This window comes from Lipotes vexillifer, unplaced genomic scaffold (assembly GCF_000442215.2).
Source record: "Lipotes vexillifer unplaced genomic scaffold, Lipotes_vexillifer_v1.1 scaffold397, whole genome shotgun sequence".
NCBI classification, from domain to species: Eukaryota; Metazoa; Chordata; class Mammalia; order Artiodactyla; family Lipotidae; genus Lipotes; species Lipotes vexillifer.
This window is the reverse complement of record NW_006772681.1, coordinates 3,732,289-3,747,425: the sequence shown is the minus strand read 5'-3', so window position 1 is coordinate 3,747,425 and position 15,137 is coordinate 3,732,289.

Here is a 15,137-nt window from a genome sequence, read left to right as displayed (position 1 = left end):
TGTGATCCAACGCGCTTGCGCACCGCCCCCCCCCCCCGCCCCCAGGCAGGGCTTAAAGAGCAGCGGAGCTGGACGGTGGCTGGGAAGGGGCGGTCCGTGTGAGGGCAGCTTCGGAACAGCACCTTGGGAAGGAAGGGAGGAGTCGTGTTGGGTCAGCCGGGAGCTACGGGTTTGGAAAGCTAAAGCTCGTAGGGCGTCGGAACTGCTGACTTCCGACGCAAGATGGGGAAACTGATACTCAGAATGCGACAGTCACTACCTTGGGGACACACAGTTGGTGGTAGTGGGCGTGGTAATAGAGGCCCAGAGACAGAGCCCGGCGCAGGGTCCCATAACACGTTAAAGGCTGAGCCAGTGTTGGAACCCAGCTGGTCCCAGGAAAGAACACCCGGTGTCTCCAACCCTGGGACAGCTGCAGGAAAAGCCCTACTGGCAAAAGGAAAGTAATTTCATTTTTCCAGCAGTTTTAAAGTTAGGAACGTTTGAGGGTGATCCAGTGTTTCACAAAATGTCCAATATCACTTGCATCAGGATCTGGTGCAGTTTTTTTTTTTTTTTTTTTAATGCAGATTTTTTTATCCCTACCTCCATCTCACCCCTTGGCAGCTCCCCAGTTCCTTAACTGTGCCTTCTTTCTGGATTGTGATAGAATTCTCAGTCTGAAGCACCTGATATGAATTTTAATTAAACTGAATTTATCAGTCTGGGCTCTGGGGAATTAACCATGAATAAGACAGAGCCCCGGCTTTCACATCTGATTAAAAAGGTAGACAGGTAAACAGTGTTTTTCTGGGGAAATAGGGAAGGCTTTGGGGGTCTTGAAGGACAGGTAAGCATGTGTAAACAGTGAAGGAAGTAGGGGTGGAGGTTAGAGGCAGGAAAGGGGCTAGTGTACCAAGTAGCAGGAGCAGAAACAGCAAAGGCAAATAATCCTGAATGTGGCTAGTCTTGTTTTAGAGACAGTGAGGAGTTTGGTGTAGATACTGAGGAGGGTCTGGGGGTTGGAGCAGGCTTTTAGGAGCTCAGTCTTGGGGAGGGAGCCTTGGATGCTAGGTTAAGAAGTCTAGCATTTGTCCAATGAGTTGTCTAAGGATATTAAGGAAGAGGGAGACATGGTGTGTTAGGTGCTGGTTACAGCATGGCAAATGGTTTGTAAGTGGGGAGACCAAGGCCAGAGAGAGATCTCAGAGGTAGTTAAGGTGTGAGATGATGAAGCGGGGCTGAGAAGTTGGAGAGAAGGGGACAGATTAAGGAGATATTTAGGAGAGAGAACTCCGACTGATTATAAATCAGCGGCCCAATCCAGGGTACAGGATGTTTCCAACTCCTTAAATAAAGTATGTGGGACTTCCCTGGTGGTCCAATGGGTAAGACTGCTTGCTCCCAATGCAGGCGAACCGGGCTGGATCCCTAGTTGGGGAACTAGATCCTCCTGCATGCCTGCCTCAACTAAGAAGCCCACATGCCACAACAAAGATCCCACGTGCTGCAACTAAGATCCAGTGCAGCCAAAATAAATAAATACATAAATATTTAAAAAATAATAAAGTATGTACATTCTCTACCTACAGGACAGACTGAGCTTTCCAATCTTGTTGGTGGGAAGGAAGGGATAGGTGGTCTGTTTATTGCCACAACTGTAATTTCATGATGTCCCTCTTTTGTCTGCTTTTGTACCTAAGGGAGAGTCTGAAGCAGCAGTTACTATAATAGGCCCCAGGTGCCAGAAAAAGTCCACCGGGCTAACAAGGAACAAAGGAAGCTATTTCTAGGGCAGCATGAAATTAAAAATAAAAAATCATGACCCGGGGTTCTCTGTGCAGGTTCTCCTCTTCCAAGATGGGTGCCAAATGACGTGTATCATGTGCCTATTTGTGAGATTTGGGGAGGATCCCAGACCTTAACACCCCTTTGGTTGTGTCCTCTCACATTGTGTCAGGTAAGGTATTTTCATTCCCATTTTGTAGATGTGGCAGTTGAGCCTCAGAAGTTATGTGACTTGTTCAAGGGGATCCAGTTTGTGGTGGGACTGGAAGTGAGGGGCTCTTGGCCAAAGATGTTTCCAGCAAGGCTTTGCCTTTCTTGCTCCCTCTGCCCAGATGCTTTTCCTCTAAATCTTGGCATAAGTGTCTCCTTCTTGTCATTCAGATGTTTCCTTCTCAAATGACATCCCCACCTGATCAGCTTGTGTCACATTTTCCTGTGTATTTTCTACATAGCACTTATTAGTATCTGAAATTATTGATTTTATGTGTTTCCCTCCACTAGAATGTGAGCTCCATGAAAACAGGGGCAATATCTGTCTTGGTCACCACTTTACCCCCAGCACCTGGAATAGTAGATACTCAATAATATTTGCCAACTGATGGAAATAAGCTGGGGAGGGAGGAAGGGAAGGAAACCAACATTAAGTGAAAGCTTGGGATGTTTCAGGTGCTTCTCATAAACTATCTCGTTTGATCCCCTCACAGCCTTTCCAGGTGGGTACTGTATCTCCATTGGGTGATAAGAAAACATGGGAAGTGAAATCAAGTCAGTCATTTGTTACTTTTGAGGCCATAGGCTCCTTTGAGAATCTCCATTAGACACAAACTTTTAGCAGACCATATGGAGGAATTCAGAGACCTCTTCAGGCCTACTCAGGGATCCCAGATCAAGGAACCCAGGATTAGGGAACTTGCCCGAGGTCTTTTTGGCCTCAAGCCTTTGCTGGTTCCTCCCTCCATGGCAAGGATAGATTCCCTTTAGTGGACATCAGGGAACCTGCTGAAGATTTTGGAGCAGAGCAAGTTTATGATGTCTTGAGCCTTTCATGTCTCCGACCTGAGTTCAAATCCTGACTCCACAAACTATCAGTGTGACTATGGGCAAGACTTCTCACCTCTCTGAATCCCACTTTCCTCACTTTCAAAATGGAATCTGTTTTTTGGGGTTTTTTTATAACAAAAACTAATCTTTATTTGATCTGCTCGTTAAGTGCCGGGTACTTGGCTGCTGGCTTTACAGTTGTTATCTCACTTTCACCACGAACCTATGAGGTGAGTACTGTTATCATGTCCATTTTACAGCTGGGGACTTGGAGGCTTGAAGAAATGCCCTGACTTGCCGAAGATCATGCAGCTTTACACTCTTAGCCATTGTGCACCTACACACGTACCTTGGGATGTGCCACGAGCTCAGGCTTCCCAAAGCTGACTTCTGAATCCACTGCAAACTCTGTTGGGTTTGTGGGAACATTTGAGTCTAAATTAGTTTAAGGAAAAGGCAAGGAGGGCTACACTGCAGTGTGAATGGAGGCCAATCTCTTTATATGTTGCCTTTCCCCCTGTAAGGGCCTCTGGCCAAGCCTAGACTGGGCCTCTTGACTGGGACATCTGTGTCGTCCCAGGGTCTGCATTGCACGGAGGTCTGCATTTGTGCACGTGGCTGCTGTCTCTTTTTAGCAATGACATCACTCTGCCTGGAATTATGAGGCTGTCTCCACGCCTGACTGGGGGCCACTGCTTGGCCGTTCAGCGTGGAATTCCTGTGTCTTCCAGCCCCTACCTACCACAGGCCTGGCCCAGCCATGCTGCTCAGGAAATGCCTTTGGAATCAAAGGGAGGGCTCTTCCATGTGTTGAGGATTTACTGTGTGCCAGGCCTGTCCCGGACACTTTACGTGTGTTATCTCATTTACATGCCCCAGTAATCCTGGGAGGGAGAAGTTACTGTCCCTATTTTACTGAGAAGAAACAGACTCAGTTGGGCTTTACCTTAGGCCCACTTGAGGTGATTGATGGCACCAGGACTGACTCTAGGGCTTGTGTGCTCATCGTGCATGATGAATTCTTGAAGCTGTGGGCTGATAAAGGGGAGACACTCCTCAGCACCCAGGACCCTCAGAGACTTTCTATCAACAAGCTTCTAGTCCAGCTCTCATTTCATCCATGAGGAAACAGGAGCCCAGAAAGGAGCGATGACTTACTTATAGCCCCTCTTTTCCACTTACTACTTATCCGTTGGTTTTTTTAAAAAACATTTATTTATTTATTTATTGGCTGCATTGGGTCTTAGTTGCGGCACACGGGATCTTTCATTGCAGGACTTGGGCTCTTCGTTGTGGTGCACAGGCTTCTTTCTAGTTGTGGCTTGGGAGCTCCAGAGCATGTGGGCTCACTAGTTGTGGTGCACGGGCTCTCTAGTTGTGGCTTGTGGGCTCCAGAGGGCATAGGCTCTGTAGTTGTGGCACGTGGGCTCAGTATTTGCAGCACAAGGGCTTAGTTGCTCTGTGGCATGTGGGATCTTAGTTCCCTGAGCAGGGATCGAACTGGCATCCTCTGCATTGCAAGACAGATTTTTTTAAAATTAATTTATTTATTTTTGGCTGTGTTGGGTCTTCATTGCGGTGCGCGGGCTTCTCATTGTGGTGTCTTCTCTTGTTGTGGAGCATGGGCTCTAGGCACGTGGGCTTCAGTAGTTGTGGCACATGGGCTCAGTAGTTGTGGCTCGTGGGCTCTAGAGCACAGGCTCAGTAGTTGTGGCGCACAGGCTTAGTTGCTCCGCGGCATGTGGGATCCTCCCGGACCAGGGCTCGAGCCCGTGTCCCCTGCATTGGCAGGCAGATTCTTAACCACTGCGCCACCAGGGAAACCCTCAAGACAGATTCTTAACCACTGGACCACCAGGGAAGTCCCACTACTTATCTTTATCTACTTCCTTTTGGGCAGGGTGAGATCCAATTTTACCATTATACCACCCAAGTTGCCCAGTGCCTGGTCCTACTTTACACTTAGTAAATTCTTTTAAATTTTATTTATTATAAAACATTGAGAAAAGTATAAAGGTTAGTATAACAGACACCCATATACCCACCACCCCGCTCATGAAATAAAAACTGCTAATATAGCTGAAGGCCCCCTGTGTGCCCCTCTACAACAGCACCTCCCCAACCCCTGGCAAAGTTAAGAGTCTCCTGAATTTGGTGTTTATTATTCTATGCCATTTTTTTTCTTTTTTTTGCGGTACGCGGGCCTCTCACTGTTGTGGCCTCTCCCGTTGCGGAGCACAGGCTCCGGACGCGCAGGCTCAGCAGCCATGGCTCACGGGCCCAGCCGCTCCGCGGCATGTGGGATCTTCCCAGACAGGGGCACGAACCCGTGTCCCCTGCATTGGCAGGTGGACTCTCAACCACTGCGCCACCAGGGAAGCCCCTATGCCATTTTTTTATTCATATACCGTAAAATTCAACCTGCTTAAGTGTACAATTTAGTGGCTTTTAGTGTGTTCACAAGATTGTGCAACCATCACCACTATCTGATTTTAGAACATTTTCACCCCCAAAAGGAACCCCATACTTATTCTCAGTCACTCCCCCATTCCTCCCTGTCTCCAGCCCCGGCAATCACTAATCTGCTTTCTGTCTCTATGGATTTGCCTATTCTGGACATTTACTATAAATGGAATCCTGTATGTGGTCTTTTGTGTCTGACTTCTTTCACTTACCATAATGTTTTCAAGGTTCATCCATGTTGTAGTATGAATCAATATTTCATTCCTTTTTATGGTATGGTATTCCATTGTGTGAGTACAGCACGTTTTGTTTATCCATCACTTGGTGGGCATTTGGGTTGTTTCTGCTTTTTGCTATAAATAATGCTGCTATGAACAAGTTTTTGTGTGGATTTATGTTTTCATTTCTCTTGGTTATATAAGTGGACTTGCTGGGTCATATGATAACTCTATGTTTAACTTTTTGAGTAACTGCCAGACTGTTTTCTAAAGTGGCTGCACTGTTTTCCATTCCCACCAGCAATGTATGAGAGTTTCAATTTTTACATCTTCACCAACACTTATCTCTTTGATTATGACCATCCTAATGGGTGTGAAGTGGTATCTCAATATGGTTTCAATTTGCATTTCCCTAATGACTAATGATATTGAGCGTGTTTTCTTGTGCTTATTGGCCATTTGTATATATCCTTTGGGGAAATGTCTATTAAAACCTTTTACCCATTTTAAGGGCAAAAATATTATTGAGTTTTAAGAATTCTTTATATATTCTGGATACCAGACCCTTATCAGATATATGATTTGCAAATATTTTCTCCCATTCTGTGGGTTTTCTTTTCAGTTTCTTGATGTTGTCTTTTTTTTTTTTTTTTTTTGGTAAATATCTATATATTTTATGCAGCCTCTTTATATTGAAGAAATTGGGGTTTTTTTAAATATCTTTATTGGAGTATAATTGCTTTACATTGTTGTGTTAGTTGCCGCTGTATAACAAAGTGACTCAGCTTTGTTATACATACATGCCCATGTCCCCTCTCTCTTGCGTCTCCCTCCCACCCTTCCTATCCCACCCCTTGATAGTGTCCTTTGAAGCACAAATGTTTTTAATTTTGATGTAATCTAATTCATCTATTTTTTTCCTTAGGTTGCTGATGTTTAGAGTGTCATATCTACAAAACCATTGCCTAATCCAAAATCATGAAGACTCACACCTGTCTTCTGTGAGATTTATGGGTTTTGCTGTTACATTTAGGTCTTTGATTCATGGTGCGAGGTAGGTCGTATGCATTTTTAGTCCTTTTACTAGGTGTGTATTTCTAAAAAAAAATATACTGTTTTTCCTGTTTGGGGGACTTTAAATGGTAACGTGTGTTCTTGTGCAGCTTGATTTTCTCATTCAGCCTTATGTTGGGAGATTCATCCATGTTGATAAGAGTAACTAGTGCATTTGTTTTCAGTGCTCTATAGGTTTCATTGCATAAAAATACCACATTTCATTTATCTTTTTTCCTATGAATGATCCTTTGGGGTTGTCTCTACTATTTTGCTGTTACAAAGGGTAAACAGTCTAATATGTGCCTCCTTGTGCAGTATGTTGAAAGTCATGGACATATTCAGATTTACTAGATAATACAAAATTACTCTCATAAGTGGTTTTACAAATTTGCACTCCTGCCAGCAATGTATTAGAATTGCCCTTATTCAGCATCCTCACCAAGACTCAGTATTGTTGGGCTTTTTTGATTTTGCCAGGCTAGTGGGTGTGAAATGATATCTCATTAGGATTTCCCAGATTAATAGGAAAGTTTATTTTTCAGTAAATATTTGCATGGTTGGGTGGATGGCATGAAAGTAGAATGGATTCAGCTCTTTGATGAGGAGATGACCCTCTATTCTTCCTGTGGCTAGAGGATGGCAGGGCTCTGGGCCTAGACTGCCAGCTGTTTGTAGGGAGACCCTGGAGCTAGGAAGCGCTGGGTGAGACCAACAACTCTCTATATATGGGGAAAGGCAGTTGTCACCTTGAAACCAGCAATGGGAGCCTTTCCCCAGGGAGAGGCTATAGTCTTGCCCTTCCATCTCCCCACACTTTCACCAAGAAGGGAGGGAGCTAGAGAGAAGCCAGAAGGGAATTGTGTAATGATGAGAATGGGGTCCCACGGTCTTAGGAATGACCCTTTCTTGAGGACCTTCTCATGGTCTCTGTATTGGTGGTTTGTATTTCCCTTGGTTTTTTGTTTTGTTTTTAATTTTTATTATTTTTTGGCTGTACCTCACGGCATGCGGGATCTTTGTTCCCTGACCAGGGATCGGACGTGTGCCCCCTTCAGTGGAAGCTCAGAATCTTAACCACTGGACCGCCAGGGAAGTCCCTGTATTTCCCTCATTTATTCACTGAGTTTGGGGATGATGATAATGATAATAAGAAAAATAATATTAAGGATTGTGTATTGAACACATATGCGAGGCATTGTACCTTTTTCTTTTTATAGGTATTATTTAATTCCCTGTGGAGTAGGTGCTGTTATTATTCCTGCTTTATAGATGAGGAACAGAGGATCAAAGGGACAGAGTAACTGAAGGTTTGTACCCAGGCAGTCTGACTCCAGAACTCTTAAGCACTGTGCTGTATTGTTAGCCTGGCTCAGCTAAACCCAGGACAGCAAAGAAAGCAGAAGCTTGCCCAGGCTTGGGTAGGTGAGAAACGCAAGTCACAATATCCACTGGGCCTGGCATGGAGAAGGCAGCAGGGAGCAGAGTGAGAGGCCCCTGGGGAAGATGGTTCTTTTTTTTTTTTTTTTTTAATATAGGGTGATTCTAGTTTACATTTTCTTTTGTTGTTATAAATTTATTTTATTTAGTTATTTTTGGCTGCATTGGGTCTTCATTGCGGTGCGCAGGCTTTCTCTAGCTGCGGCGAGTGGGGACTACTCTTCTGTTGTGGTGCGTGGGCTTCTCATTGTGGTGGCCTCTCTTGTTGTGGAGCACAGGCTCTAGGCGCACGGGCTTCAGTAGTTGTGGTGCGTGGGCTCAGTAGCTGTGGCTCTCAGGCTCTAGAGCACAGGCTCAGTAGTTGTGGTGCATGGCCTTTGTGGCTCCGCAGCATGTGGGATCTTCCCGCACCAGGGCTTGAACCTGTGTCCCCTGCATTGGCAGGTGGATTCTTAACCACTGTGCCACCAGGGAAGTCCTGTATTATTTCTTATAAATTATTGTAACTATACAATTATCTGAAAAATTTCAATTAGAAAATGATTGGGAAATGAAATTTAAGGCCCAAAGAATTAGGTAGGAAAATAGAGATATTTGTAATAACAACATTTTCAACCCATTAAAAAAAAAAACACTGAAGGCTGTGCTCAGGGAGACCTCTCACCCTTAAGTTAGCAAAGTGCAGATTTGCAGAGGTTTGTAGTATAACCTGAGATGTGGGAGAGTGCAGGGTCACCCTGCACACCTCAAGATACCCAGGGTAGACCGTTTGGGTTGGTTTCCAATCCCAACTCATTGAGCCTCTCTCTGCCCTTCACCTACCAAGCTGACTGACCATGATCACAAGGGCAGAGACACAACCTCACCCCACCGTCCCACTCTACCTCTAATTGGTCTTCTGAGAGTTCTTCCCCCAGTCTCCACTCTACCAGACAGATTCCTCCTTAGGAGCAAGCCTACAACCAGTCCCAATCTGGGTGGCATCAGAGAGTGTTTGTTGAACTCAACAAAACGGGAAGCTGACATAGGCTGGGACAAGCCTGTCTTGATCCTGAGACCCCAGGCAGGGCCAAGGTTTTGGCACAGGATATTGGCAGTGGGGTGGCTGTGGTCTTATAAGACTCTGGGACCTTCCTCCCATGTATGCCCACAAGGATGTCTCTTCCAGAATGTTGGCTGCCCTGGGCACTACCTCAAATTCTATTCCCAGAGTGGCAGACCCAAGGCCTCCCCGCCAGACTACCCCAACATACACATCACCACAGGGCTGGCGTGTTCACACTGTTGATCTCTTACCATGGGCTAAGCACTCTGGTTCATTTATATCTCTCAGCAACATTATAAGGCAGGTACTCTTCGTATATCCATTTTGCAACGAAGGACCCAAGGCTCAGAGAGGTTAAGTAACTGGCTCATGGTCACTTAGCTTGTAAATGGCAGAGCAAGGACTCAAAGAGGCAGTCCTAACATGTGCCCAGCCTAGTCCCTGCAGGTGCAAAGCTAAAAAAGAACCATTGCCTGCTCAAACAGAGTCAACGATAATGTCGTGAGACATTTACATAGGGCTTGTATATATCAGATACAGGCTAAGCTCTTTACATACATTATTTCCTTGACTCTGCTTAACAACCCAATGGAATAAGGTTATGCTCATTTTATGATGGAAATTGAAGCTCCAACAGGAAAAGGTCAAGGTCACATAGCAAGTAAGGGGCAGAGCTGAACAGTCTGACTCTGGAGCCAGAGCTATTAGACCCTCTTCTGCCATCTCTTCCTCCTTTTTTTTAGCATCCTCCCTCCCTTATACACTGACCCTCCCAGGCTTTCCTCCTGCTGCTGTTTCCACTCTCCCCCACCCCAGCTCCCCAGGCTAACCCATGTCCAGAGCCCCCAGCCCTTTCATTCATATTCTGAGCATAGTTTGGAGGCTGAGGTCGGGTCAGACTATCTGGATGGTGACCTCCAAGGGTCAGCCCATGCCCTAGGGTGTCCTTTAGCCCTTCCTATTTCCACTCGGCTGCCTGGCAAGGGAAGTCTTGGAGGGGCCCACCACCCAGTCCTCTTACCTACCTGCAGTGGCCTGCGGGATACGGTGGATAGAGCGAGCAGGACGCCCATACCTTGCAGAGAGGCCAGCGTTCTGGGGGTGGGGGCAGCACTGAGCCTCTCAGGACCCGGTGGTTCTGGAAGCTGATATGAGCAGCAGCAACTGCTGGCATTATCTGGGTTCTAAGAATAGCTTGGGCTGAAGAGTTGGGGGCTGGGGCCAGGGAAGAGGGCAGGAGCCTTTTTCCACTGCCCCTTCCACCCCTGCTGCTTGGCCTAGAAACTGGGAAGCCTTCCTTTTGGCTTACAATTTGCTCTGGGATAATTTCGCATGGATACATCTTGTCCGCCTTTCGGTTGGAGGACAGAGGGTGTCCCAGGGACTCAGACCCAGGGCTGAGGGCACTGAGCCCACACCCTGAGGAGTTCTCCCCTCTGGCACAGAGTAGGGGCTTGCTTTTTCAAGTGTCGATATGTTGGAAGCGACCTTTATTCATTTAGCAAACACTTAAGAAATAGGTAATACATAGACATGATTCAAAATTCAAAGGTATAAAAGGATACACAAGGAAAAAATATCAGTCTGTCCCTTTCCTAGCCTCCAGCCACCTATTCCTCTCTGCTCCTCCCTTTTTTCATTTAATGAGATATCTTGAAAGTAACAACAATAATGTAAATAATAATATAATATGAGAGAAACCCATGTTACATCATGAGTCTCTGCTATGTGCCAGGCACTGTTCTAAGCACTTCGGATGTTTTAACCCATATAGTGCTCATCAGAATCCTATGTGGTGGGTACTTTGTACGAATCTCCATTGTTAAGAGGTTAAGTGATTTTCCACGATTTCATGGCTGGTAATTGGCAGAGCCAGGATTCAGTCCCAGGCAGTCTGACGTTAGATAAGGTATTCTTCATCACTGCTCCGTACTGCTGCTCACACTTATGTCATTGTCACTACACAGCACACCTTTGCTCTTCCTAAGGGCCAAGGTCAGAGATGTACTATGTATTGAACACGTGCCATGGCCAGGCTCAGGCTGGTCTGCAGCAAAGAATAAAAAAGACTAGGTCTCTGCCCTCATGGAACTGGCATCCCAGTGCCCATGAGTGTCTGTCAACCAAGGTAGGAGGAGGGAAACCCACGTGTCACTCACATGCCTGTATACCATCTGCTGTTCACACACACCCTGTCCCTTATCCACCAGTCCTTTACTCACTCAGCCTCTGAGCTGGAAGGCCTTAGAGCCCAGAGCTATAGGTAGGAACATGGAGATCCAGACAGAAGTAGACACGAGAGATCACAGTGTGGCCCTCGTAAGCCTCATCCCCTGCCCCCGGGATCCATTTCAGCAGGGCTCCTGGGGGGGTGCCTCTAATCCAGGGCCCAACCATTGTTTGATGTTGGGAACAATTGAAGGGCAAGGGAGCTATAGATAGATCCACAGCTGCTGTCACCTGTTCCAGCCTGGGCACTGGGCCCAAGCGTTGTCTATGTGGGGGTACTTTACCAGTGAGGGCCCCCTGGGGGTGGGAGATTGGTCCAGCCTAGCTCAGCTCTACAGAGACTGAGTCAGAGGCCAAGACAAAGAAATAGAGTCTCAGAGGACAGAGAGAGACAGGGTAACACAGAAAGACCAAGACCCTTGAGAGATACAGGAGGCTCCCACCAAACGCCATAAACCCAGAGACTGGTTGGGGCTCTGGGAGGGCTACACAAGCACACTTCTCTCTGGGAGAGCCACATCTCAGATTCTTCTGAGGCAGTTGAAGGAGCATGCTTTGGGGAGTGCTCTGGGAGACTCCTGAGATCTTTGAAAGGAAGACGTTGTGCTGCTGTGTCTAGTTGTACCTTTAATTCAGTATGTGACCTTGGGCATGGACCTGCTTCTTCCTCTGTGCCTCCGTTTCCCCAGCTGCCCAATGAGAGAGTTGGTTTGCATGATCCCTGAAGGGCCCTTTCATCCTCTGACGCCTGTCAGGACATATTCCTCATGTGTCTAACCTCTCTCCCTGTTGCTGCAGTGGAGGCCATAGTCCCCTCCTTTGTTTGCCCTTTGTGAGGATGGGGGACAGCTGGTCCCCCCATCCCCTCCCCCCAGTAACCTTTCAGCCATAAATCCATGCTGAGGCGTCTCTCCACCGGATAAACAGCCCTGATGCCTTTTGGCTGCCCTCATCCTATTTTTTGCTTGAAGCATCAGAGCCGGGGCCCACTCGGGCCCTCTGCAGCTGCCCACGGCCCCAGGAGGGGGACAAGCCTTGGACGAACAGGGGCACCCCCCCCGGGGTGCCAGGGTGGAGGCCCCTCTTTGGGCCTCACCACCTCACATTTAGACCCTTATGGCAGCCGCCTCCTAAGTCTTCCTGCCCCGGTCTCGCCCCTGCAGTTCATCCTCCACACCAGCTGTCATGGGGCTCTTGTGAACACATAAATCTGAACACACTGTCAAATGCCCTTGCTCCAAGCTCTTTGATGAAAAAAATACAATAAAAATGCCTTTGATGGCTCCCCAACTCCTGCAGGATAAAGAACCAAATCCTAATCTGGCTTTTGAAGCCCTTCACAATCCAGTCCCAACTGCTCCGTCCAGCCTCACCTCCCTTTACGCCCATGTGGCTGCTCTGGGCTTGGAGTTCAGGTTCTGTCCTCTACCTTCAGTGCCTCTCCCTGGATGGCCACAGCCTGCTCACTGGTCTGCCTGTGGCATCTCTCCCTCTTTCCAGTCCATTCTCTACATGGCAGCCAGAGTGATCATTATTAACCTTCACCACTTACTCTCCTGCCCTAACAGCTCCCCTTCGCACTTGGAATAAAGTCCTCCAAGAGTCCCGGTGACCCAGCCCCTGCCTACCTGTCTAACCTCACCTTGCAAAACTTTCCCCACCTTCCTACCCTAGCACTGTGACAGAGCCTCAGACACACCAAGCTATGCTCTGCCTCACGGCTTTTGTATTTACTGTTCCTCCTGGTTGGAATATCCTTCCCCCAGCTCTTCACCTACCTGGCTCTCTCTTATCCTTCAGGTCTTGCCTTAAATGTCACCTCCTCAGAGAGGCCCTCTCTGACTAACCTGAATAGAGTTACACCCCCGTTACACTCCACAGCACTACTTTGCATGGTGCCTTCATAGCACGTGTCACAAACTTTTATCCTTCAGACTCCTCCATTCTGACATCCTCCTTGAGCATCACTTTTTTTCCTGGACAATGAGTGTTGTGTTCCCATCCTGGACACATAAGAGAAGCTGTCAGATGCATATTGAATTGAATTCATGAGTCCCTCCCTCCTTCACAGAGTCCTTCAATGTCTTTATCCAAAGAAGGACTTCTAGGCACTGGGGTGCATTGTTGGCAGATATATTTGGGGCTGGGGTGGCTCCCAAATTACATCCTCTCTGCCTACCTGCCTGCCCTTGCTTTCTCCAATACTCAGCTCCTCTACTGGCATTTTGGGCTGGAAGAGGAGACGCCAGAGGTACTATGCCCCTTTCGGGCTTTGCCTAATCAGTCTGGCTGCTACTAAGCTGTGGGTTCCAGGACTCTTGGCAACTGCTGATCTGAGGTCTTTGGTGGAGAGGAACTGGGGACACCTAGACCCTGGTGCCCAGCTTGGCTCTCGCCCCCTACGTACTAAGACTTCGAATCTCTATCTTTGGCCACTTTACTCTCTTCCCTGACTCCTGCTTCTCCCCTCCAACTCTCTTCCTAGCCAGGCCCAAGGTTCCCTGGTGTAAGTGGGGGCTGGCGGACAGCATATCAGTTTTTGAGGGCAGCGGTAGACCTATTCAGGGCCATTGGGTCTGGGGGCCTGGAGACACAGACTAGAAAGCCTGAGGTCCAGCCCTCCCCAACAGCCTTTTCTGGGGCTGTCAGTACCCTAAGTCCCTTGAAGATGGTGTTTCTTTGAGTGAGCTCCAGGGAGAGCCCCTCTAGCCCAGGAGGGTGGACACACTGAAGGCCAGGCTGCAGGTGACCCAGCTGCCCTCATGCTGGTCCTGCCTGAAGTTGCTTTCTCCTTTCCCAGTTTTCATGTGCAAGGGTAGAGAGCTTGCCTTCGGAGTGGGATCCTGGAGTCTGGCCTGGCGTCCCTCTGTCCCCATCAGGGTCTTGGTGTGCTTAGCTAAGCTGATTTCCCTTCCAGCCCTCCAGCCCTGATGCTCCTGATTCCTAATGCCCTAGGAGTCTTTAATTTAAAAAAACAACAGGGGACTTCCCTGGCGGTCCAGTGGTTAAGACTTTGCCTTCCAATGCAGGGGGTGTGGGTTCGATCCCTGGTCAGGGAGCTAAGATCCCACATGCCTTGCAGACAAAAAACCAAGACATAAAACGAAGCAATATTGTAACAAATTCAATGAAAGACTTTAAAAATGGTCCACATCAAAAAAATCTTAAAAAATAAAAATAAAGCAACAACAAACAAAAAAACCCAGAGGGACAAATGTACAAATAATAACAAACCATTGTACCTTTTGTCATATTTGCTTCAAGTCTTTTGCGCCAGGATTCTAGCACTTCAGAGTTCTAATGACCCTGGGTTCTAACACCCCAGCATTCTAAAACTGAGGTGCATATATGTCTTGTCTCTGTACTTATAACATTGGGAAGAGAAGGCAGGAAGAAAGACTTTGGGCTGTCTATACTGGCTACGCAGTGGGTGGGTTTGTTGGGTTGAGAGGGTGGTTGTTAAGAAACAAAGCTTCCAGAGGGTCTAAAATCCTAGAATCCTGGAGTCCTGAGGTTGGAGTAGACCTCAGAGGTCATCCAGTCCAAAGCCTCAAGCCCTGTGCAGGCTCTACTTGATTCTTCTTTGCTTTTGGCAGGCTCACTTTCTTCCAAGGCAGCCTCTTCTATTGCTGATTGGCTCCAAGTGTGAAAAAGTCCTTTTTTGTGTGTATCTTCAAACTCTGCTTCCTTGTAACTGCACTGTTGTTCTGCTCTTGGGGCCACACAAATCACACAGGCTCCCTCTGTTCCAGCATGGCTCTTCAGGTGTTTAAAGTTGGTACCTTAAGTCCTTGCAGATTGTAGCATTTGTTGCATCTCTCAGGTGCATCTTGGGTTTTCCTCACTGCTTTGTCATGTTTGTCTGTGAGCTCATCTCAGCA